Below are 25,733 nucleotides of genomic sequence, written 5' to 3' on the forward strand. Positions count from 1 at the left end.
TTTTTGTTTCCTATGAAAGTTTTCTTTCTTTTCTTTCTTTCTTTTTTTTTTTTTTCTGTGTAGATAGTTGTTCAATTGTTTTCCTTGCATGTGGGAATGGGGTGGGTGGGGGGGATGATCTGTGGAGACTTCTATTCTGCTATCTTTTTCCATCCCATGTCTCACATTTTAAATCAAAAGTTGGAAATAGTTATGCTCAGTGAGGAAAGCATATTAAAAGCTGAGATAGATTGAAAGCTAGACCTCTTGCACCAAACAGGCCAGTTGTGAATGCCAAGTAAAAATTATTGAAGAAAATATAAAGTGCTACTTCAGTGAACACAAGAATGGATAACAAAGCAAAACAGCCTTATTGCTGGACATAGTCACAGTGTCTGGATATAATATCGAATAAACCACAACATTCCTTTAAGACAAAGCTTAATCAAAAGCAATCCCTAACTCTCTTCAGTTCTATGAAGACTGAGAGACATAAACTGCTGAAGAAGAGTTTGAAGCTGACAGATGTTGCTTTGTGATATTTAGGTAATGAAGCCATCTTACTAACATAAAAGTGCAAAGTGAAGCATCAAGTTCTGATGTAGAAGCTGTAGGCAGTTATCCAGAAAATCTAGCTAAGATAATTGGTGAAGGTGGCTCCCCTAAACAACACATTTTCAATGTACATGAAACAACTTTCTATTGGAAGAAAATGCCATCTAAGATTTTTCTTATCTAGAAAGAAGTCAATTCCTGGCTTCAAAACTTCAAAAGAAGCGACTGACTCTCCTATTAGGGACTATTAGAGATGGTGACTGTAAGGTAATGCCAATGCCCACTTATCAGTGCAAAAATCCTAGTGTCCTTAAGAATCATATTAAGTTAACTCTTCTTGGGCAATTGAACAACAAGGCCTGGATGGCATCACTTTTGTTTACAGTGTGGTTAACTAAATATTTTAAGCCCACTGTTATGACCCACTGCTCAGAAAAGAATTTGTTTCAAAATATGAATGCTCATTAACACACAGCTTGTCACCCAAAAGGTCTCATGGAGATGTACAAGGAAATTAATATTGTTTTTATACCTGTTAACACAACATCCATTCTGTAGCCCATGGATCAAAGAATAATTTTAACTTTCAAGTCTTATTATTTATGAAATACGTTTTATAAGACTGTACTGTCATAGGCAGTGATTCCTCTGATGGATCTTCACAAAGTAAATTGAAAACTCTCTGGAAAGAATTCACTATTCTAAATACCATTAAAGACATTCATGATTCAAGGAAAGAAGTCAAAATACCAACATTCATAGGAGTTTGAAGGAAGTTGATTCCAATCTTCATGAATGCCTTCGATGGATTCAAGAATTCAGTGAAGGATGTAACTGCACATTTGTTGGCATATGCACTGGGAAAACAAATATTATGTATAACTACCTCTATTGCTATATTTACTTCCTTTCAGTTCTCCAGAACAGAATCTACAGTATCTCCTAAGTATACTTGTATTAAAAATGCTGCATTCTAATCTGTTGCTAATTATAATAAAAATTGCCCAAATTAACATGGAATGTGTAAGTAATGGCCACCTCATTAAAAGTCAATTTATTTTGTGTTCTGTCTCTGATCTTTTTTACAAAATCAGGCTGTATATATCCTAGAATATTGTATGTGATAAATTGGTATAGAACTCCATTTTAGAGTTCATTATATTTAATTTTCTATTTATATTACATATTCCAATAAGACTGGAAATTTACCTATTTATATTCATATGAGAAGTACATTCTGTTTTTCTTGAAATTAAGTTTTCATTATAAGAATCTAAACTAAAGCTGAAATGACAAAAATATTATTTATGAGATGGTACATAAATAAATATGAACCAATAAACTTCCAATGGCTTTCCCAATGTATGATTTATACCTCAATGTATTATTAAGCAATGTGTTTATTTCAACTGGAAATTAGAACAGTTAAGTTAATATCTGCCTAAAGAGAATATTGTGGGTTATTTTGTTTTTAAAACTTCACTTTATTAATTAGAAGCTAAGGTTGTGTTTATTTATTTATTTATCATTATTATTATGTTTTTTTTTTTTTTTTTTGAGAGGGAGTCTCACTCTGTTGCACAGGCTGGAGTGCAGTGGCGCCATCTTGGCTCACTGCAAGCTCCATCTCCCCAGTTGACGCCATTCTCCTGCCTCAGCCTCCCGAGTAGCTGGGACTACAGGTGCCCGCCACCATGCCTGGCTAATTTTTTGTATTTTTAGTAGAGACAGGGTTTCACCGTGTTAGACAGGATGGTCTCGATCTCCTAACCTCGTGATCCGCCCACCTCGGCCTCCCAAAGTGCTGGGGTTACAGGCGTGAGCCACTGCCCCGGCCTAAGATTGTGTTTAAAGATAACTCTAAATGTGCTTGCATAATGGGATTATGAAAATACATAATTTTATACAGCAAAAAGATGGACCTTTTAAAGAATCTTGGTAAAAATAGAATAGTGTTTGCAAGATTTTTTTCTTCACAAACATACCCTATTCTTATGTATGTTAAATTCTAGCTATCAAAGAGAAAGTGTAATTACATCAAAACCTATCTATGTATTAAATTAATTATGTAGAAATAGTAAACCACTGCTAATTAGAGATAAGAAAGCCTACTCTAAACTGAGAAGAAAAACCAGGTGAATAAATCTGGGAAAGGTGATTAATTTTTTTTAAAAAGTAATTTTTAAAAATTAATTTTTTTTAGAGGTACTAAATATAAAAAAAATAGAACCAACTATTGATAACATGTTTAATATATAAAAGAAAAAAGAGTTATGAAGCTAAAATTTCTAAGAAAATAAAATGAGAAAAATGCTTTAAACAAATATTACATTTGCTATCATTTTTTGATACGTATATGTATTAATAGTCATAATATAGTTTGTTAAAATTTAAAAGTAGATAAATTGCAGTGTTTATTAAACAGTTCTGTTTTGCTTAGGGGCATTTTTCTGATATTTTTACTACTTTCTTAATAATCCTAAAGAACAAACTAGTAAAGACAATGGAACTAAATACAAAATAATATATTTAAATATAATAAAACTATAGTGCATTATGCATTGAATAGTTAGTCATCCAAACAATACTTACTGAGTGTTTAATACAAACAATGTTTTATACCAGACGCTGGGGATAAAATCTTGGAAAATATCCAAATATTTCTTTTGTATAATACTTCTAGCCCTTACCTTCCGTAAATATTCCTTTTTTACAATCCTATTAATGTTAACTTGGGATTATAATAACTGATGTTTTTAATATCTATACAAAATGGCTTATATGTCACATAATTGACTTTGGAATCTGGATACAATTTCAGCTTAAGTTATTATTTTTCTACTCTTGCCAGCAAATATCCTGTTTCCGAAAGCTAATTGTTAAAGAGAAACTTGTATAATAATTTTAGTAACCTCTATCAGTGGCTAGGTAGTCATTTGGACATAAAAAGGGGAAGAAAACATATAGGCAAATAAGTTTAAAGTAACAGAAAAGATGATTATGTGGATATTGATTTTAACTTAAAATAAGAATTCTGATCATTAATCCAAAATGCAAGTGAGCATCCAGGTTATTTAGTAAATTATTCACCCTTAGTTCTCTGGATTATCAATTTTCCTAAAATGCCATTTTTATTAGTCCAGCATTTTATAGATCCAGAAGACTAAACAAATAATGTATTGTTATGTTACTGATTAAATAATTGTTAACATGTTTTAAAATCCAGACACAACTGTAGTAGGAAACATTTTATTGCTAAAGTTAAGCAACATATATTGGTTGTCTAATCAGCATGAGGGCACTAATATCTCCTAAGTGCTTCACATATGCATATATTTCAGATAATTAGACTATGCTAATAGGTTAGGAAAATAACACATGGAGAGAGAATGTCATTCTCTTCATATTATATCAAGAGTACATACTACTTACATGACTTACACTTGAGTTAAACTTGGTCACCTGGCTAAAATACTGTTAGTCATGTATTTCCATTGTAGAGTAACTCTTTTTATCCATTTTTCACAATGTGTTTTTGGGAAATAAATAACTGTAGTTAGTCCATACTTAACGTGTGGAAAGTTATACTCCATCTTCTTGAGTGGAAGATAACTACAAAAATTATTTGGAATTTTTCTCTATAGAAAATGTATCTATTCTCTCTCATTTATTTATTTATTTATTTATTTATTTATTTATTTACTAATGTCAGTGATATGTTTTGAATCTTTGTCTCCATCATATGTTATGTCAAATTGTAGTTCCCAAAGTTGGAGATGGGACTTGATGGGAGGTGGTTGGATTACAGGGATGGATTTCTCAGAAATGGTTTAGCACCATCCCCTTTGTGCTTTTCTTATGATAGTGAGTGAGTTCTTGCAAGATCTTGTTGTTTAAAAGTGAGCAACATCTTCCCCCTTGCTCTCTCTCTTGCTCCTACTTGGGCCATGTGATGTATGTGCTCCTCTTTTGCCATCTGCCATGTTTGAAATCTTTCTTAGGCCTCCTCAGAAGCAGAAGTCAGAATACTTCCTGTACAACCTGCAGACACATAAGCCAATTAAATCTCTCATTTTTTTTTAAAACAAAGTCTCACTCTGTCACCCAGGCTGGAGTGCAGTGATGCAATCTTGGCTCACTGCGACCACTACCTTGTGGGCTCAAGCAGTTCTCCTGCCTTGGCCTCCTGACTGACTGAGATTACAAGCACCCACCACCAGGCCCAGCTAATTTTTGTATTTTTAGTAGAGATGGGATTTTGCAATGTTGGCCAGGCTGGTCTCAAACTCCTGGCCTCAAGTGATCCACCTGCCTCTGCCTCCCAAAGTGCTGAGATTGCAGGTGTGAGCCAGTGCACCTGGCCAAATCTCTTTTCTTGATAAATTACCCAGTCTCAGTTATTTATTTATAGCTGTGTGAAAATGGACTAATACAGAAAATTTATATTAAGATGTGGGGCATTCCTACAAAGATACCTGAAAATGTGGAAGCAACATTGGAACTAGGTAACAGCCAGAGATTGAAAGAGTTTGAAGGGCTTAGAAAAACACAGAAAGATGAGAGAAAAGTTAGAATATTATAGAGACTGGTTAAATGGTTTAACCCAAATGCTGATAGTGATATGGACATAGATGGCCAGGCTGATGAGGTCTCAGGTGGAGATGAGTAACTTATTGGGAACTGGAACAAAGGTCACTTTTTGCTATGTTGTAGCAAAGAACTTGGCCGTATTGTGCCTCTGCCCAAGGGATCTGTGAAACTTTGAACTTGAGAGAGGTGATTTTGAGTACCTGGTGGAAGACATTTCTAAGCAGCAAAGTGTCCAAGTTTTTACCTGGCTGTTTCTAACAGCCTACTTTAATATGAATGAGCAAAGAAATAACTGAAAGTTGGAACTTATATTTAAAGGGGAAAGAGAGACTAAAAGTTTTATAAATTTTCAACCTGGTCATGTAGTAGAATAAAAAAGCTCATTTTCAGGGGAGAAATTTAAGCAAGCTGCAGAAATTTGAATAATTGAAAAGAAGCCAAGAGATAATAGCCAAGGCAATGGGGAAAAGCTCTCAAAGGCATTTCGGAGACTTTAGCAGCAGCCTCTGCCATTGCAGGCCTAGAAGCCTAGGAGAAATGTATGGTTTCACAGATTAGACCCAGAGCCCTGCCACCCTTCTTTGCCTCAGGACACTTCTTTGGGCGTCCACCTGCTCCAGCTCCATCTGTAGTCCAAAAGGGCCCAGGTACAGCTTAGTTAGCTCTGAAGCAGGTGGTGCTTGCCAAAATCCTTGACAGCTCTCACATAGTGTTAAGCCTGAGGGTGAACAGAGTACAAGACTTGAGGCTTGGGAGCCTCTGTCTAGATTTCTGAGGATGTATGGAAAAGCCTGAATGTGCAGTCAGAAGCTTGCTGCATGGACAGAGCCCTCAAGAACATCCTCTACTAAGGCAGTGCAAAGGGGGAATTTGGGGTTGGAACTTTCACCAGAGTCCCTACTGGGGTGGTGCCTAGTACAGCTGTGAGAAAAGGGCCACCATCTTCCAGACCCCAGAATGACAGATACACCGGCAGCTTTCACCCTCAACCTGGAAAAACCACAGGCACCCAATGCCAGTGTGTGAGAGAAGCTGCAGGGGCTGAGCTCTGCAAAACCATAGAGGTGATGCTGCCCAAGGCCTTGGGACCCCACCCCTCAGAGCAGTTCGCCCTGGATATGGGACATGGTGTCAAAAATAAATTGTTTTGGAAACTAAGATTTAAGGACTGTCCTTCTTGGGTTTTGGACTTGTGGGAGCCTGTAGCCTTTTCCTTTAGGCTGATTTCTCCCTTTGGGAAGAGGAGTATTTACCCAATGTTTGGAGGCTCTGGAAAATAATGTTTCTTCAGTCAGGTTATCAGCAGAATTCTTTTCATCGTAGTTGTAGGATTAAGATCCCTGTTTTCTCGCTGATGTCTGTTGAGAGTTTTTCACACCTCTAAAGGCTTCATCATTCCTTGGCTTGTGATCACCTTGCTTCTTCTTTAAAATATGCAACAATAGGTTGAGTTTCTCTCATGCTTCAAATCTCCCTTGTCTCTTCTTCTATGGCTTCTTCTTGATAATTCTTCCTTCTTTCTCTTTTAAAGGTCCATGCAATTACATTAGGCTTACCTCAAAATCCGGGGTAATAAGGTATATAACCTTAATTCCATCTTCAAACTCATTTTTGCAATTTAATATAAACTATACAAATATAAAATAACGGTTAAGGTGTGAATATCCTGGTAGGGTGGAGTGGACAGGCATTATTCTGAATACTACAATGAACATCTAATTGTTTCAGCATCATTTGTTAAATATACTATCATTTTCTCCATTAAATTGTCTTACATTGTTACCAAAAACGGGTTAAATCATTATTCTGGTCTATTTCTTAGCTTTCTAATCTGTTAATCCTTTTGATCAGTGTATCACAGCATTGATACTCACCATGCTATCTTGATTATTGTACCTTTATAAAAAGTCTTAATATTGGAGAGTATGAATACTACAACTTTGTTCTTCTACAGTTTTGGTTATCTGCTTTGCCATACACTTTCGAATCAATTTGTGAACATCTATAAAATAGCTTACAGAGATTTTGATTGGATTATGTTGATTTATAGTTAGAATAGATTGAGTTCTTAACAATATTGAGTCTTCAAATCTATAAACAAAGCGTATTCTTCAGTTATTTGGATCTTTGAGTTTTTAAATGAGAATTTTGTTGTGTTACAAATACAGATCTTGTGGTAGACTAAATAATTTCCTATTTCCGAAGATACTTGTTTGTCTAAATATACACTGAATATTGGATTGAATTAATGAAGTCACATTTGGGGGAACGTACATGACATAAACATATTTTTGATGAGAATTTCAGCTGGAGAATGATCAGAACAGTTTTTAACGAATAACAAAATTTTGCAGTTGTCATCCAGTTAAGTTTCCCTGCAGTGAGCATGAGCTGCTAGTACAAAATGCTTATAAAACCAATCAGAAAAGATTATCCTGGTGATCCATGGCTTTTTGTTACCATAATAATGGACTGGTTTTTAAAAGAGAAAGAAAAACCCTTCTTGCAAACAATGAGAACACCAGATTTTTCCTATAACGTGAATTTTACACTTATACATGCCTGCTGTATGTCCCAACAGAGTTATTCCATTTTGGTATCTTTAATTTTTGTAGGAGTTATCTAATAAGCTGTATTTGACATTTTTTTCTGGAAAAATAACACCAAAACAATAATTTTAAATTAACATTGTAGACTCTTCTGGTGTCAGGTTTTTATAACTGATAACTTTGGCAATCATCAATGAATTTCTCTGCTACTTCAGGATCAACAGAGACTTTATCACTACAAATATTAAAACATTTAATTCCACACATTTTCTTAAATTTCTGCAACCAGTCTGTTAAATCTTCATAGTTCCCATCAATTTACAGTTTATTGTGATGATCTCCACTTGTTTCATAATACTGATGAATCTACTCTTTCAGTTCATAATCAAGATCTTCATTTTTTTATTATACTTCAAGTTCTGGGACACATGTACAGAACATACAGGTTTGTTACATAGATATACATGTGCCATATTGGTTTGCTGCACTCATCAACTCATCATCTACATTAGGTATTTCTCCTAATGCTATCCCTCACGTAACCCCCACCCCAGGAGGCTGCTGTGTGTGACGCTTCCCTCCCTGTGTCCATGTGTTGTCATTGTTCAACTCCCATTTATGACTGAGTACATATGGCATTTGGTTTTCTGTTCCTGTGTTAGTTTGCTGAGAGTGATGGTTTCCAGCTTCATACATGGCCCTGTAAAGGACATGAACTCATCCTTTTTTTATGACTGCATAGTATTCCATGGTGTATATGAGCCACATTTTCTTTATCCAGTCTATCACTGATAGGCATTTGGGTTGTATCCAAGTCTTTGCTATTGTGAATATTTCTGCAATAAACATACATGTGCATGTGTCTTTACAGTAGAATTATCTGTAATTCTTTGGGTATATACCCAGTAATGGGATAACAAGTTCTGAAATTGAGGCGGTAATTAATAGCCTACCAATCAAAAAAAGCTCAGGACCAGACAGATTCACAGCTGAGTTGTACGAGGGATACAAGGAGGACTGGTACCATTCCCTCTGAAACTATTCCAAATAATAGGAAAAGAGGAACTCCTCCCCAACACATTTTATGAGGCCACCATCATCCTGATACCAAAACCTGACAGAGACACAACAGAAAAAGAAAATTTCAAGCCAATATCCCTGACGAACATCAATTCAAAAATCCTCAATAAAATACTGGCAAGCTTAATTCCAGCTGCACATCAAAAACTTATCCACCATGATCAAGTCGGGTTCATCCCTGGGATGCAAGCCTTATTCAGCATATGCAAATCAATAAACATAATCCATCACATAAACAGAACCAATGACAAAAACCACATGATTACCTCAATAGATGCAGAAATGGCCTTGGTAAAATTCAACAGCCCTTCATGCTAAAAACTCTCAATAAACTAGGTATTGATGGAATGTATCTCAAAATAATAAGAGCTATTTATGACAAAACCACAGTCAATATCATACTGAATGGACAAAAGCTGGAAGCATTCCCCTTGAAAGCCAGCACAAGACAAGGATGCCCTCTCTCACCACTCTTATTCAACATAGTATTGGAAGTCCTGGCCAGGGCAATCAGGCAAGAGAAACAAATAAAGGGTATTCAAATAGGAAGAGAGAAAGTCAATTTGTCTCTGTTTGCAGATGATGTGATTGTATATTTAGAAAACCCCATTGTCTCAGCCCAAAATCTCCTTAAACTGATAAGCAACTTCAGCAAAGTCTCATGATAAAAAAAATCAATGTACAAAAATCACAAGCATCCCTATAAACAAATAATAGACAAACAGAGAGCCAAATCATGAGTGATCTCCCATTCACAATTGCTACAAAGAGAATAAAATACCTAGGAATGCAACTTACAATGGATGTAAAGAACCTCTTCAAGGAGAACTACAAACTAGTGCTCAGGAAATAAGAGGGGACACAAACAAATGGAAAAACATTCCATGCTCACAGATACGAAGAATCAATATCATGAAAATGGCCACACTGCCCAAAGTAATTTATATATTCAATGCTATCCTCATCAGGCTACCACTGACTTTCTTAACAGAATTAGAAAAAACTACTTTAGGCCGGGCGCGGTGGCTCAAGCCTATAATCCTAGCACTTTGGGAGGCCGAGACGGGCGGATCACGAGGTCAGGAGATTGAGACCATCCTGGCTAACATGGTAAACTCCATCTCTACTAAAAGATACAAAAAACTAGCTGGGCAAGGTGGCGGGCACCTGTAGTCCCAGCTACTTGGGAGGCTGAGGCAGGAGAATGGCATAAACCCAGGAGGCGGAGCTTGCAGTGAGCTGAGATCTGGCTACTACACTCCAGCCCCGCGACAGAGCGAGACTCCGTCTCAAAAAAAAAAAAAAGAAAAAAGAAAAAAGAAAAAACTACTTTAAATTTCATTTGGAACCAAAAAAGAGCCTGTATAGCCAAGACAATCCAAATAAAAAGAACAAAACTGGAGGCATCACACTACCTGACTTCAAACTATACTACAAGACTACAGTAAACAAAACAACATGGTACTGGTACCAAAACAGATATATAGACCAGTGGAGCAGAACAGAGGCCTCAGATATAATGCCACACATTTACAACTGCCAAGACCAACTTGGTCAGGGAGACCATAAACCAGCAGCGCAAGAGGAATTAAAGACACACACACAGAAATATAGATGTGTGAAGTGGGAAATCAGGGGTCTCACAATTAACTAAAAGTATCCCTTATGGGAAATGAAGGGATGGGCCAAATTAAAGGAATAGGTTGGGCTAGTTAACTGCAGCAGGAACATATCCTTAAGTCATAAATCGCTCATGCTATTGTTTGTGCCTTAAGAAAGCCTTTACACAGTTTTCCACCCTGGCCTTGCCCTCATTCCGGTAAACCCACAACCTTTCAGCTTGGGTGTTAGGGCCATTATGGACATGTCACAGTGCTGCAGAGGTTTTATTTATGGCCAGTTTTGGGGCCAGTTTACGGCCAGATGTTGGGGGCCTTGCTCCCAACATACAACCATCTGACCTATGACAAACCTGAAAAAAATCAGCAATGGGGAAAGGATTTCCTATTTAATTTAATAAATGATGTTGGGAAAACTGGCTAACCATATGCAGAAAACTGAAACTGGACCCCTTCCTTATACCTTATACAAAAATTAACTTAAGATGGATTAAAGACTTAAATGTTAGACCTAAGACAAGAAAAACTTTAGAAGAAAACCTAGGCAATACCATTCAGGACATAGGCTTAGGCAATGACTTCATGACTAGAACACGAAAAGCAATGGCAACAAAAGCCAAAATTGACAAATGGAATCTAATTAAACTAAAGAGCTTCTGCACAGCAAAATAAACTATCTTCAGAGTGAACAGGCAATGTACAGAATGGGAGAAAAATTTTGCAATCTATCCCTCTTACAAAGGGCTAATATCCAGAATCTACAAATAACTTAAACTAATTTACAAGAAGAAAGCAAACAACCATATCAAAAAATGGGCAAAGAATATGAACAGACACTCCTCAAAAGAAGACATTTATGCAGCCACCAAACATGAAAAAAACTTATCATCACTGGTCATTAGAGCAATGCAAATCAAAACCACAATGAGATACGATCTCCCACCAGTTAGAATGGCGATCAGTAAAAAGTCAGGAAACAACAGATGCTGGAGAGGATGTGGAGAAATAAGAATGCTTTTACACTGTTGGTGGGAGTGTAAATTAGTTCAACAATTGTGGAAGAGAATGTGGTGATTCCTCAAGGAAATGTCATTTGACCTAAGATCTTCAGTTTAATCCTATGCAGTTTTTCTATCTTTGTTAATTTCTGCTAATCACTTTTAGTGTAAAATTTCAACAGTTTATGTTTTTGTTTCTTTAGGCTATATATGGTGGTCACTCCAATGCCATACTCTTCTATGAGATATTTCACACTTACACCATTGTTCAGTTTCTCCAGCAGCATGACATGCTGTGCTATAGATAAACATAAATGCTTCTTCTATTTCTAGTCGCCATTATCTATATAGTTATTTTCAGGCTTGTTTGACATTGTAAACAATATCTTTATACAACAGAGCAGAAATAAAGCAGAGTATCACAGTGAATATTGCACATCAATCTTGGTCTGAGGTGGGACATCATAGGGAATCTTCCATTGGTACATTTGATCTGTTTATATGCCATTTTATCATCCTCCTTGGTGTGCTTGTATGGGGAATCTGGTTGTGCACAGAAGAGATCTATCTCAGCTGAAAGAGGCTGGAAGGGTCTTTTATCTCTTCATGACGCTAAATAAACTTGTGTGCCTACATTTTGACTATGACATGTCACATGAGGTCAGGTGTAAAATTTTCCACTTAGGGCATCATTTCAATTTTCAAATGTTTCAATTTTGGTGCATTTCCAATTTTGAATTTTTGAATTAGAGATGTTCAACCTGTATTTGTGATGCTAGCCTTCTATTGAATAAGTTGGTATGTGTTTGTTTGGCTTTGCATTCTAGGAGAGATTGGGGAAAATCGAAATTACTTTTTCTTTATATGTGGGTAGAATTAACCAGTGAACCGTTTAAACCTGGTTCTTCCTTTTTTGGAAAGTCTTATAATATTTATTTCATTTCTTAATAAATATGAGACTATTCATTTTATCAATTTCTTTGTATGAGTTGTATTAGTCTATTTTCATGCTGCTGATAAAGACATACCCAAGACTCTTTGCAAAAGATAGAGGTTTAATGGACTTACAGTTCTATCTGGATGGGGAGGCCTTACAATCATAGCAGAAAGTGAAAGATGTGTCTCACATGGTGGTAGACAAGAGAAGAGAGCTTGTGCAGGGAAACTCCCATTTGTAAAACCATCGTGAGACTTACTCACTCTCACAAGAACAGCACAGGAAAGACCTGCGTCCAAGCAATTCAATCACCTCCCACTGGGTCCCTCCCACAACACTTGGGAATTCAAGATGAGATTTGGGTAGGGACACAGCCAAACTATATCAGAATGATTAATAGTTGCTCATTTCAAAGAAATAATTACATTTGTGATTGTAGAGTTGTTTATAGTATTCCTTTATTGTTTAATGTTCATAGGATCAGATGACTTCTCTTTCATTTCTGGTATATTTTTTCTGTTTCTTTTGATATTTATCCCACTTGATTTTCTCTGAATTTTCTGTATCTTTGTGTTTGTCATTAATTTTGGAAACTTCTTGGGCATTAATTTAAATTATTTCTTCTACATTATTTTCTCTTTCTCCTTGTTTTGATATTTCAATTACATGCATGTTACATTTATTAATTTTTTTCATAATTCCTGGATGTTCTGTTTTTGTTCTTTTTTTTTTTTTTTTTTTTTTTTTTTCCTTTACCTCACTCTTCTTTCTGTTTGTATTTCTAGTTGGGGCATTTCTATTGATCTATATTTACACCATTGATTCTTTCCTCACTGTATTGAATCAAGTGATGAGATTATCACAGACAATCTTCATTGCTTTTAGTGTGTTTTTCATTTAAAAAATCTTTCTTAGAGTGTCCAACTCTCTGCTAAAAATATCCACCTGTTTTAGATATTTTCTACTGTTTCCTTACAGCCTTTGACATATATTAATCATAGTTATTTTATTCCCTGTCTGATTATTCCAGCATCTATGTTACAGTTCTGAATCTGATTGTGATTATTGCTTTGAGTCTTTAGACTGTGTTTTTATTTATTTGTTGTTGTTATGCTTTAATGTTTTACACATTTTTGTTATGGCAGGTAGTAGAAACTCAGTTAAATAGTCCTATAAAGTGAAGATTTATATTAATCAAGTTAGGAATTCAGCTCTTCTTAATATTTTTTTGTAACTTTAGGTATCAAAGACTTCAAATTCTTCTAGCGCCCTTGTTTTTGTCTTTGGGCTGACTTTAGACTTAAGTTTTTTTCTTCTTTTTTATAGTAAATTGTTATGGATTCATAAAAGTTGTATATATTTATAGGGTCAATGCAATGTTTTGATAGAGATACACAATGTATAATGAGCTATACCACAGAGAACGCTTGTATTTTCCACTACCATTCACTGTCATTACATTTGAACCCTGTGTGGTGGTAAAGTGATTAAGGTTTGGGAAAATATTATGGACTCCTGATTAAATCTCAGTGTTTTACTGGGCTTGTGCCTCACAGCTGTGATTTTCAAAAGTGTTTCTGTAGTGGTATATTTCTGCTTCCTTTCCCACATGCCATATTTGCAATCGGTCTCCTTAAAACCTGGTCCTTTTATTACCATGACTCTTAATTATGTTTTTACTTTTGTTTTCTCATAGGTGAGAAAGAGGGAATAGAGGAGGATGGCACTAGGACAAGTTTCCTTTCTCCAGGTGGAATTAGTTTCACAATTCCCCTCTGGCAAGTTTCTTTTCCCTACATGGTAGGACTTTGCCATAAAGATTATTCTAGACTTGATTTACAGTGATCATTTGCTCCCTTACCTTAACCTCTCCTGCTGCCAGAGCCCCAAGGCAACCTTCCTTGGAACATTATCATCCCATGCAACAACAAGGGCACTCACTCAATAGGTCTGATGTGGTGGATGCTGGCCCGGAAAATTTTATGCATATGTGGCACCATTTCCTGTAAATACTCATGGGATGGTGTGCCTGAACTCCACTTCTAATAAGGTCCTGAAAAGATTGAAAAGGAAGAGTAGGCTGCTACTGAAAATGCTGTGACCTGGGAGCAAATTTAGGATGAATGAACTGCTCTAGCTCTTGAATTCATTGCTGCTCAGCCCAAGCTTGCATACCGGCCTGAAGGTGTGCAGGTGACCTATGTGCCTATTCAGTAGGTTCCCATGGAAGACTGGACTGCTCAGCCTTCCATGACAGACTTGTCTGCAGCTCCCACTGTTCAGGACACTGAATAGATAGGAACAACCACTGAGTGGTCTTAAGTTGTTCTTCCACAGGCTCTTAAATAACATGAAAATAAGGTTAATGTAAAAAATAAACATCAGTTTCTACAAAAAAAATCATTTGGTAAATTTTTATCATAGAAATATTAAATATAATATGATAGTCATTATTTCAAATTGGAGGATAACATTTGCATGTGATAAAATCCTGTGAAAAATACAAATTTAACTTGCATCAATATGACAAGTAGTCAAAATCATTTCCATTGAAATTGTTAGCTCAGTTATATTTAAGCCTTTAAGTTTTCTTTTTCTATCTTTGAAAAAACTGGCAACTATGGAAATGCCTAACCTGAGGACCTTCAGGACTCGGTAGCATTATTAAGATACTTGCATTTTCAACATGTACAAGTTTTTCAGGTCTCTCTGCCAAATAAATAAATAAATAAATAAATAGCATAATGAAACTCTTCGGAGTTTTAGTTTAAGAATCTATGAACACTGATTCAGAGGTCCTTAAAATCCTGCTGTCTCAGTGTTATTCTGTTCTTCCCAGAATCTTTATCACATTAGTAAATTATCCCTGATAAAGTGCTCACATACAGTGACTAACTTTTTAAGTTAATATAGCTCTGACAAATATAAATTAATTTTAAAATGGGTATTTTTTACATTTAACTGACATCAAAAGAATTATTTCTTAACATATTAATGCTGTGATTTACATAAGAGAGATTCCTGAAATTATGGTTGAATAAATGTTATATGCTTTATTTTACTAACTGTGCCAGTTAATTTTCAAAGTGGTACAGTAATTCACAAATTCACAAATTAGTAGTGACAAATCAGAGTTTCTATATTTCTGTACCTTACCAGAGTATTTCAAAAAATTTCTTTCATACTGTTTGTTAGCATATTTTAAAATATTGAATGTATGCATCTACATTTTAAGGATTTTGAACATAAGTTACTTGATTTATTGACCAGTTGCATTTCAACTTTTGTGAATGAACTATCTATGATTTACAAACTTTTATTAAATAATTGAAATTATTAAAACAGAGAATAAACTATAGTTGTATTATATTTATTATATGCAAATATTTCTGTCCACCCTACCATTTGTATTCTTATATATTTTTGAAATTAATAAAAATATATTAATGCTTTTACTGTATTAAAAATTGCTGGAATTTCTGTTTACTTTTTCTTCAATTTAGGCAAATAACTTAAAATTTTTCTTCTTACTAGCTTCATCAATAGTAGCACATGCCACCTTAGTATATTTTAAGTGTCGTGTCTAAAATTTTGTTGTTTGTCTCTATATCTATTTTAAATGTTGTTCTCAGAATTGTGCTGATTTACCTTAAAAAGACAGTTACAAGAGACAAGAAAGGACATTGTATACATTCAACACAGCAAAAAGATATAGCAATACTACACATTTATGCACATACTAACATAATCAAAATATATGGAGCAAGAATATAACAGAGAGAGAGGCTATTTTCCACAATAATAGTTGATGACTTTAATACTGCATGTTTTATAATGGATAAAAACAACCAGAGAAAAATAAGTAAGGAAAGAGACAATGTGAACAATACCGTAACCCAACTAGACCTAAGAAATACACAGAACACTTAACAACAGCAGAAAATATTTTTTTGTCTATACACCTTTGACATTCTCCAGGATATACTACATGCTAGGTCACAAAACAAGTATTAATAGGTTTTAAAAATATATAAATTATACAAATTATCTTCTCAAATCACAATGGGATGAAGGTAGAAATCAATACCAGAAAGAATACTGGAAAATCCACAAGTATTTAGAAATTAAACAACCGTCTTTTTGTTTTGCTTTGTTTTGTTTTTCTGTTTTTTGTTTTTTGTTTTTTGTTTTTTTTGTTTTTTTGAGACAGGGTATCATTGTCATCAAGGCTGGAGGGTGGTTGCCTAATTACAACTCAGTGCAGTCTTGACCTCCTGGGCTTAGGTAATCCTCCCATCTCAGCTCCTTGAGTAGTTGATACTACAGGCATATGCCACCATGCTCAGCAATAACTCAGCTCACCATGCTTTAGTTATTTATTCATGTAGAGACAGAGTCTCACTATGTTGCCCAGGCTGATCTAGAACTTTTGGGCTCAAGCAATCTTCCCTCCTTGACCTCCCAAATGGCTTAGATTACAGGTGTGAGCGACCGCACTCTGCCTGAACAATACAGTAATAAATAGCCAGTGGGCCCAAGAATAAATCAAAAGGGGCTTTAGAAGATACTTAGAAAAAGAGACAAGCTGGCCAACTAGATAAGCCAGAAAACACCTATCCTACTGACAGGAAACAAAATAAAGAGTAAACCATCACACTTTAAACAGATCTTTTGAGAAACAACACTGGAAGCCAATAGAGAGGTGACACAGGCACCAAGGTGGAAGAGAAAGAAACCTGGGAAGCTTGCATGAAGTTGCCATGTGGTAGGAAGCCAGTCCTAAATAGATCCAAAGGAAGGTGTGAGTGAAGGAGCTCTGGGACACCACACTCCTACCACAAACCTCTAACATCCCAGCTATGAGAGATCCCGGAAACATTTGAATTGGCAGAGGAAATTGCCCAAAGAGTAGGCAGAGGCAAAGCCGGCACAGTGCCCAGAAGGTTTTGCACAAAGGGCAGCTTCAGCAAAATGTGACCATAATTGCACACCTCCCCAAGACTCTCTATCCTGCTCTGAGTGGGTCTAACCTCCACTAAATTTCAGACCAGAAAGAGCAGGGTTGCCTTTCCCATGTGACCAGGGAACATTTGATCTCTATGCCCTACCGTTCACTGATCCCTCCCAAAGCTGCCTGCCTGGCCACTCCTGCAAGAGAGTACACACAGCACAGCCCCCACTGCCCCACTTGAGTATTTGGCGAGTGATCTGGAAGCAATCTAGCACCCCAAGCACAGCTAGTGCTCAACCCTTAGCGGGCAGAGGAAAAAGTCATAGACCAGTCTCAAGCCCCCAGGAACTGAGCACATCACCCAGCAATATCATCTTAAGACCTGTGGACCAAGCTTGAGCAGGGAAGGAGCCCCAATTCCCAGAACACTGAGAAGAGTGAGGCATGGGTTTGTGTGCTGGCATAGGAGTTGGGTATCCCTCCTGCCACAAGACTGGCCCAGAAGAGTGTAGTTGTTGGCTAGCAAAGCTTCTGCCCAAGGGAGCCTCATATCCTGGAACACTTGAAACAGCCCACAAATCTGGGTGCAGGGGGCTTGGGACAAACTAGCTGATGGGGCCTTGTCCTGTGGCAGTCTCTTGTCCTCGGGCTGATTGGACCTGTCCAGAGGGAGAGCTTGTCAGGGGAGTGTGAACTGGGCAGAATGTATGGCCATCTGCTAGGCAAAATAATCCCAGAGTGTGGCACCACACCAAGTGTACACCTGTAGCACTACTGCCCTGCCCAGGAATTTTCTACCCTTGGCCCACTTTCTCCACCACTAGAACACCTGCAGACATATCCCACACACCACTATGACTCTGCTAACTTCAGATGTCTAGTGAGTCCCCAAGCAATTACAGGTCTCCTGATGACCTAACCATTGGCTCAGGTTGCCTCTGAGGGACGAAAGAGTGCAGCCTGCCAGGGCACCCTTTAGAGCTAAGGAAATGTGGGTGTGGCATCAGTGATTGGAGAAGACTCTCCCAAGGCCCAGGAATGAACATGGTCAGGGTGTCACCTCTCACCACCTCATTTGCCTCTTCGTAGAGCACTGCTGTCAACACACTAAAATATGACAGAGGTATGTGACTAAGAGCCTATCTGCTGGTTCTTACTCCCAAGCATTACCTACTGGATCACAGACTGAATTATAGCACCAAATGAAAATGAATTGCTTTAGCATGCAATGGCTGTGAAATCCAATGCAGGAAACCAGCCACAACTAAAAATCCCATGAAGAGCCTTGGCCCTCAGAAAGCACCCATAAATGAATCCAGTTGACTATGCACAACATACTCCACAATCAAACTCTCAGGGGAAAAAAAGAATATAAAAGCAAAAAGCCCCATCTTAACAATGGCAACTTCAAAAAGATAAAGAAAAACAAGCCCCCTCAGATGAGAAGGAAGCAACACAAGAATTCCAGAATTTTAAAAGTCAGAGTGTTTACTTACTTCCAAATGATATCACTAGTTCCCCAGCAATGGAGTCTAACCAAATTGAAATATCTGAAATGACAGACAAAGACTTCAGAATTTGGATGGAAAGGAAGTTCAATGAAATTCAAAAAGTTGAAACTAAACCCAAGGAAGTCAGTAAACCTATCTAAATGTTGTAAGACAACACAGACATTTAAAGAAAAAAATCTAACTTCAAGAATTGAAAAATTCACTACAGGAATTTTAAAATATGATTGGAAGCCTTAACAACAGGCTAGAACAAACTGAGGAAAGAATTTTAGAGCATGTAGACTGATCCTTTGAATCAACCAGGTCAAACTAAAATAAAGAAAACTGAATTAAAAATAAATAAAGTCTTCAAAACAATTAGGACTATATAAAGAGAGAAAAACTATGACTCATTGGCATTCCTGAAAAAAGAGGAGACAGTAGAAGCAATTTAGAAAACATTTGAGGATAAAATCCACAAAAATCTTTACATCTCACTAGAGAGGTTGACTTGCAAATTCAAGAAATTCAGAGAACTCTTGAGAGATACTACAAAAGGCAATTATTCCCAAGACACATAGTCATCAAACTTTGACTTTTTTTGTCAATGTAGAAGACAAAATCTTAAAGGCAGCTAGTGAAAAGAATCAGATCATTTATAAAGGGAACTCTATCAGGCTAACGGTAGACTTTCAGCAGAAAGCTTACAAGTCAGAAGAGATTAGGGGCATATTTATGGCATTCTTAAAGAAAAGAAATTCTAAACAGGAATTTCACATCCTGCCAAACTTAACTTCACAAGCAAAAGAGAAGTAAAATCTTTCCCAGACAAGAAACTGCTAAGGAAATTTACTACCACTACATTAGCTTTAGAAGAGATTGTTAAAGAAGTGCTAAATATAGAGAAGAAAGAACAATACCTGATATCAGAAAAGTATACTTAAATACATAGCCCACAGACCACAAATACCATTGAATGGATATGGTTTAAATGGCCAAATTAAAAGCCATAAAGTAACGTGTTGAATTGAAAGACAAAACCCAACAGTCTTCTCTCTTCAAAAGACTCCCTCACATATAATGACATCCACAGGCTCAAAGTAAAGAGATGAGAAAAAATCTATTGTGCAAATAAAAAACAAAAAAAGAGCAGGGGTTATTATTCTTTTACTTTTATTATTATTATACTTTAAGTTCTAGGGTACATGTGCACAACGTGCAGGTTTGTTACATATGTAACATGTGTCATGTTGGTTTGCTGCACCCATTAACTCATCATTTATATTAGGTATATTTCCTAATGCTATCCCTCCTCCCTCCCTGCACCCCATGACAGGTCCCGGTGCGTGATGTTCCCCACTCTGTCCAAGTGTTCTCATTGTTCAATTCCCACCTGTGAGTGAGAACATATGGTGTTTGGTTTTCTGTCCTTGTGATAGTTTGCTCAGAATGATGGTTCTTATATTAGATAAAATGGACTTCAAACCATTTGCTATGGTTTGGATTTGTGTTCCCACCCAAATCTCATGTCAAATTGCAATCCCCAATGTTGAAGGAGGAGCCTGGTGGGAGATGATTGGATCATAGGGACAGACTACTTCCTTGCTGTTCTCATGACAGTGAGTTCTCGTGAGATGTGGTTGCTTATAAATGTGTGCATATCCTCCTCCTCTCTTTTCTTCTTCCTGTCCTGGTCATGTAAGATATGCTTCCTTCCTCTTCTCTTTCCACCATGATTATAAGTGTCCTGAGGCCTCCGCAGCATTATTTCCTGTACAGTTTGTGGAGGACTGAGCCAATTAAACCTGTTTTCATTATCATTACACAGTCTCAGGTAGTTCTTTGTAGCAATGTGAGAATAAAATAATATAGAAAATTGGTGTCTAGATGTGGGGCATTGCAATAAAAATAACTGAAAATATGGAAACAGCTTTGGAACCAGGTAATGGGCAGAGGTTGGAACAGTTTGAAGGGCACAGAGGAAGACAGAAAGATGAGTAAAAGTTTGGAACTTTTTTTTTTTTTTTTTTTTTTTGATGGAGTCTTGCTCTGTCACCCAGGCTTGAGTGCACTGGCACGATCTCAGCCCATCGCAAGCTTCACCTCCCAGGTTCACACCATTCTCCTGCCTCAGCCTCCAGAGTAGCTGGGACTACAGGTGCCCGCCACCATGCCCAGCTAAATGTTTTTGTATTTTTAGTAGAAAAGGGGTTTCACCGTGTTAGCCAGGATGGTCCCGATCTCCTGACCTCGTGATCTGTCCGCCTCAGACTCCAAAAGTGCTGGGATTACAGGCTTGAGCCACCACGCCTGGCTGAAAGTTTGGAACTTTCTAGAGACTTGTTGAATGGTTGTGACCAAAATGCTAATAGTGATAAGGACAGTGAAGTTCAGGCTGAAGTATTCTCAGATGGAGTTGAGGTACTTACTGAAAACTGTCATAAAGGTCACTCTTGCTGTGTCCCTGCTCTAGGGATCTATGGAACTTTGAACTTAAAAGACATGATTTAGGGTATCTGGCAGAAGAAATTTCTAAGCAGCAGAGCATTCAAGATTTGGCCTGGCTGCTTCTAAGCATGTATGCTTATACATGTGAGCAAAGAGAAAATCTGTAACTGGAACTTATATTCAAAAGAGAAGCAGAGCATAGAGTTTTGAAAATGTGCAGCCTTGACCATGTGGTGGAAAAGGAATATTCATTTTCAGGGGAAGAACTTAACCTTGTTTCAGAAATTGGTGTAAACAAAGAGGAGCAAAAGTTAATAGCCAAGACAATGGGTAAAAGGCCTCCAAGGTATTTCAGAGACCTTCACAGCAGCATCTCCCATCACAGGCCCAGAGGCCAAAAGGGAAGAATGGTTTCATGGGCCAGGACCAAGGCCCTGCTGCCCTGCACAATGCCAGGAAAATGCTCCCTATATCCCAGCTACTTTAGCTGCAGTCTTGACTAAAAGGGTCCCAGATATATCTCAGGCTGTGGCTTCAGAGGGTACAAGCCAGAAGTCACCAAAGCTTCCACATGGTGTTAAGCCTGCAGGTGTGCAAAGTGCAAGATTTAAAACTTGGGAGCCTCCACCTGGACTTCAGAGGATGTATGCAGATACCTGAACGTCCAGGCAGAAGTCTGCAGCAGGGGCAGAGCCCTCACATAGAATTTCTATTAGGGTAGTTCAGAGTGGAAACATGGGTTTGGAGCCCCCAAACAGAGTCTCCACTGGGGCACTGCCTAGTGGAGCTGTGAGAAAAAGGGGCTCCATCTGCCAGACCCAAGAATGGTAGCTCCACCAACAGCTTGCACTGTGCACCTGCAAAAGCCATAGGCACTCAACACCAGCAATGAAAGAAGCCACGGGGGCTGCACCCTGGAGAGCTGCAGGAGCAGAGAGGCTCAAGGCTTTGGGAGCCCACCTTTTGCATCACTGCGGACTGGATGTGAGACATGGAGTCAAAAGAGATTATTTTGGAGCTTTAAAATTTAATGACTGCCCTGCTGGGTTTCACACTTGCATGGGGCCTGTCATCCCTTTGTTTTAGCCAATTTCTCCAGTTTGGAAAAGGAAAATTACCCAATGCTTGTACCTCCATTTTATCTTGGAAGTAAATAATTTGTTTTTGATTTTACAGGTTCATAGGTGAAAGGAACTTGCATTGTTTCAGATGGGACTTTGAACTTGGACTTTTGAGTTAATGCTGGAATAAGTTAAGACTTTAGTGGGGCTGTTGGGAAGGCATGATTATGTTTTAAAATGGGAGGACATGAGATTTGGGGGGTAGAGGAGAAATAATATGGTTTATCTCTATGTCTCCACCCAAATCTCATTACAAATTGTAATCCCCAATGTTGAAGAAGGGGCCTGGTGGGAGGTGAGTAAACCATGGAGGCAGATGTTCCCCCTGCTGTTTTCATGATAGTGAATGAGTTCTCATGAGATCTGGTTGTTTATAAGTGTGTAGCACTTCCTCCTTCCCTCTATTCCTCCTGTGCCAGTCATGTAGCACGTATCTGCTTTCCCTTCACCTTCGAGTTTAGTTGTAATTTTCCTGAGGTCCACACAGCCATTCTTTCTGTATAGCCTATGGAACTGTGAGCCAATTAAACCTCTTTTCTTTGTAAATTACCCAGTCTCAGGAAGTTCTTTATAGCAATGCGAGAATGCACTAATACATAACATGCCATGTATATTTTGCCAACAGAAAATATCACATAAAAATTAAATATTAGACTTTTGTAAAACAGGAATGCAAGTTTAGCTTCTATGAGAACCACCAAATGGTTTGTAGAAGAAAATGTAATAATTAAATCAATAAATGGAAATATATTTTAAAATAATTCATATGAAATGAAGTTCAGAGGAAAAAGTGTTGCTTATCAAAATCGTTTTATTAATAATCTCCACAATACTATAGATCAAACCTCTCTGGTCTCTCCTTGGTTTTTATGCTTATTTTTTAACTTTATCCAGCTTCTTGGGATAGGTAAGTGCCACCTGACCTCTGTTTTGCAGACTCTCAACATTCACATTTCTGTCACAGAACCTATAACAGTTGTGTAAAGCCATCTGTCCTATAGGTGAAAGACTCATTTAGTTTGCCAGTGAAGCTGATGCCCTTCTCAAGTACATTCTTTATTGCTTTGATAAACAGACTATTCTTAATAACCTAAAGAGTGTAGTTATTGGCAGGGTTTATAGTCTTACAGAGCACATCCATGACAAATTCCTGAGTCTATGATTTCTTTTTTTTTTTACTGTATGTCATAGCAGTTCTGGTGTCTCTTTTTTACTTACTGTTTTCCATCATTTTCTCTAGGTTCCTAGGAGCAATTATAGCAAGATATTTGTACTATTTCACAAGGGCCTTGCCGGTGTATTAGATTCTGAATCTGAGGAGAGATTTATATCCATAAACCCTCCAGTGTCTAACACTCCCCCAGATCCGGGGCTTTCATTATTGAATTCCATGCAAACTGTCCGACTGAGCTGCTCCTGCAGTTCCCTCAGAGTATGTTTCCTTTCCTACCTTAGCAGGCCCAAGTTTTATTGGCTGGATTATAGTATGACTTATCCCTTTTTATTTGCCTATGGCCTAGGTGGAAAGAAGGAGACACATTCTTGAAGAATGTTTTCTAGCCAGAGACATGCTCCTGCATTTCCATAAATTGTGGAGGTTTTGCTGTCTTTTACCTATGTGGAAAATTTCCTTCTGCAGATACAAAGCTTTCAGAGAATTATGGAGCTTCAAGGTTTTCAATTGCCTCATCCTATATTTTCTCATCCCATGTATTATGGTTTTACTTTTTCCCAGCCATGGGTTTTTATTTCGCATAGGTAGCCTTGCTAGTTTGAAAATTTAAACTTCTCTAGAGGTTTGCTATTTCTATGATTAAGGCCAGGTATGGGTACTCAGCTTTCTCTTCATTTTTGGCCACAGGAAATGAGACACACTTCATATGCTACCAAGGGGCTCTCTGGCTTTTACATTTAGTTTCACTTGATGAATAATCAACTTCAGCCTTTTAAATTTTTTCCCTGGAACATCAGTTGCCCCCAGCAACAGCCATATACCATTCTATTGAACTTGCAATTACTATTTCCTTCATATACTAAAGCCCATAATATAGTACAGTTACTAGTGTATTTTTTTCACCAATGCAACAGCTCATCTCACTACCTTGAGAGTTTAACAGTTGCATTCTTATTTTATGCCAAAGTGTATCCATCATTCATCTACTGCCAATAATAGTCTTTACCACAACCAAGCAGCAGGTGATCCACATCCAAAATTCCTTCTTAGTATCTACTTTCTCAGACCCCCTGGGATACTAACAAGACCCCTTGGACTTGGTTTTCTCAGAAAGAATACTCAAATATATATTAGTAGAAAGAAAGTTATTTTTACAGTTACCTTGGAATCAACATCTGTGCTGAAAGGGAAGAGAGCAAAATCACCAGGAGGAGACATCAGACTGCAACATAGTAACAAATCCTGAGTCACGAGCAAAGGGAATTCTGAAGCAGGGATGCTGCTGCACATTTGTCCTGAGTTGACCCAATAGGATCAAGCATGGAATAGGCACTGGATGCATGCTGCCCTTTGGAAAGGGTGGATGAAGTATGTACGAGACAGTTCTCTTCAACTGAGGATAATGTAAGAAGTCTAACAGCTGAGCGTTGACAGTCAAAAGCGCTTGTGTGTCAAAAGTCATTCCACTCAATGAAATATTAAGTAGAAACAGGTTTTTTGCACCCATTGAAGGAAAACACACTATACGCCCTTTATCCTCTGTTGTATAAGAGCTATATTTGGTAGTAAACTCCTGCTTCATTTATAGTTTCTGCATGTGTCCTGTATCCAATTTTACAAACCCATATTACACTCAGTGAGTACAGAGTGCTGTTGTAGAAAAAGTTCTGGGACAAAAAAAAAAAAATTGTTGTTCTTAATTTTAAAGAAACGTAAGTCAAAAACAATTTAATTGAGTTAACTTGCTATTTGCGGTTTTTAGAGATAAGACTATTTTCTTATAGTATGTTTTCTTGGTACATCCAGATAAAAGTAAGAGTTCATCCACACCTAGTAAAATAATTATTTATTATTACTCTTATCCTTCAGTCATCTAGTTTTTGAAAATATACATTTTTTAATTTGAATGTTTTCATCTAGTTAATTTTTATAAAAATTTAAAGAAGCAGAGGAAATATAAGCATAATCTGATCAGATAAAATAATATGTCATCTATAAGAACACTTTTGACTAAAAGTATTTCATTTCCCCAGTATATGCAATTTCTAACGTTTAAAAAGTGAGGACTTGTTAGAACACAAACAAAAGAAAATATTCCAATAAAAGCATTCCTCATTCTCCTTCTCTCTGCTTCTATGAGTTTGACTTTTTTATATTCCACATGTAAGTGACATCATGTATGTATTTCCCTGTACTTTGCTCATTTTACTTAGCATAATGTCATCTAGGTTCATTTATGTTA

General features: G+C 37.2%; 1 pseudogene; it reads left to right on the top strand.

The window, feature by feature from the left end:
- The first annotated feature begins 22,084 nt into the window (after nucleotides 1-22,084).
- The window catches only part of LOC103229891 (tubulin beta chain-like), a 36,025-nt pseudogene continuing 32,376 nt past the window's right edge, over nucleotides 22,085-25,733 (top strand).

The sequence above is a fragment of the Chlorocebus sabaeus genome, chromosome 24 (assembly GCF_047675955.1).
Source record: "Chlorocebus sabaeus isolate Y175 chromosome 24, mChlSab1.0.hap1, whole genome shotgun sequence".
Taxonomy (NCBI): Eukaryota; Metazoa; Chordata; class Mammalia; order Primates; family Cercopithecidae; genus Chlorocebus; species Chlorocebus sabaeus.